The sequence below is a fragment of the Symphalangus syndactylus genome, chromosome 6 (assembly GCF_028878055.3).
Source record: "Symphalangus syndactylus isolate Jambi chromosome 6, NHGRI_mSymSyn1-v2.1_pri, whole genome shotgun sequence".
Taxonomy (NCBI): domain Eukaryota; kingdom Metazoa; phylum Chordata; class Mammalia; order Primates; family Hylobatidae; genus Symphalangus; species Symphalangus syndactylus.
In genome coordinates this window covers 58,217,571-58,219,000 of record NC_072428.2, presented here as the reverse complement: position 1 = coordinate 58,219,000, position 1,430 = coordinate 58,217,571, and the positions used below count along the sequence as shown (strand labels likewise).

The following is a 1,430-nucleotide window of genomic DNA, read 5'->3' as shown; positions in this document are numbered from 1 at the left end:
AAAAGCTGAGGGAATTCATCAACACCAGACCTGTCCTACCAGAAATGCAAACGAGAGTTCTTCAATCTGAAAGAGAAGAATGTTAATGAGCAATAAGAAGTCATCTGAAGATATAAAACTCACTGGTAATAGTAAGTACACAGAAAAGCACAGAATATTATAACACTGTAATTTTGGTATGTAAACTACTCATATCTTCAGTAGAAAGACTAAAAGATGAACCTGTCAGTGTTACAGCTTTTTTAGAATTTGTCCAGCAGGCTTTCTTGTTTTTGCTGGAAGCCTCCCTCGCAAAAAATGAACCTGTCAAAAATAAGAAGTACAACAACTTTTCAAGATACAGACAATATAATAAGATATAAATAGAAAAAGCAAAAAGGTAAAAAGCAAGCAGATGAAGTTAAAATGTAGAGTTTTTATAAGTTCTCATTGCATGTTTGTTAGTTTATTTGTTTATGCAATCAATGTTAAGTTGTCATCAGCTTAAAATAATGGGTTTTAAGATATTATCTGCAAGCCTTGTGGTAACCTCAAATCGAAAAACATACAACAGATACATGAAAAATAAAAAGCAAGAATTTAAAATATACCACCAGAGAAAATCACCTTCACTACAAGGAAGACAGGAAGAAAGGAAAGAAGGAGGTTAAGACTACAAAACAACCAGAAAACAAATAAAAGGCAGTAATAAGTTCTTATCAATAATAACATTGAATATAAATGGACTAAACTGCAATCAAAAGACACAGAGTGGCTGAATGGATTAAAAAAACAAGACCCAATGATCTACTGCCTGCAAGAAATATACTTCTCCTATGAAGACACACAAACACTGAAAATAAATGGATGGAAAAAGAAAGGGCAAGAGTAGCTATATTTTTGTAAGACAAAATAGATTTCAGGACAAAAGCTATTAAAAAAGACAAAGAATATTATTGTAAAATGATAAAGGGGTCAATTTAGCAAGAAGATAATAACAGTTATAAAAATATATGCACTTAACACAGGAGCACCCAGACATATAAAGCACATATTATTAGAGCTAAAGAGAGAGAGAGACCCCAATGCAATAATAGCTGGAGCCTTCTACACCACATTTGCAACATTGGACAGATCATCCAGACAGAAAATCAAAAAAGAAACATCAGAAATGGACCTAATAGATATTTACAGAACATTTCATCCAACAGCTGCAGAATACACATTCTTCTCCTCAGCACTTACCTCACTCTTAAGGATAGACTATATGTTAGACCACAAAATAAGACTTTAAAAATTGAAAAAAAAAGCCAGACGTGGTGGCTCACGCCTGTATTCCCAGCACTTTGGGAGGCCAAGGTGGGCAGATCACCTGAAGTTGGGAGTTCGAGACCAGCCTGACCAACATGGAGAAACCCCGACTCTACTAAAAATACAAATAAAATTAGCTG

At 34.2% G+C, this 1,430-nt stretch overlaps 1 non-coding gene across 1 annotated transcript; it reads left to right on the top strand.

Annotated features, from left to right (window-relative positions):
* Window positions 1–226: 226 nt before the first annotated feature.
* LOC129485545 (U7 small nuclear RNA) lies at window positions 227–287 on the top strand. Its single transcript, XR_008658689.1, has one exon. It is a non-coding gene; the product is annotated as a U7 small nuclear RNA (small nuclear RNA).
* Window positions 288–1,430: the final 1,143 nt, after the last annotated feature.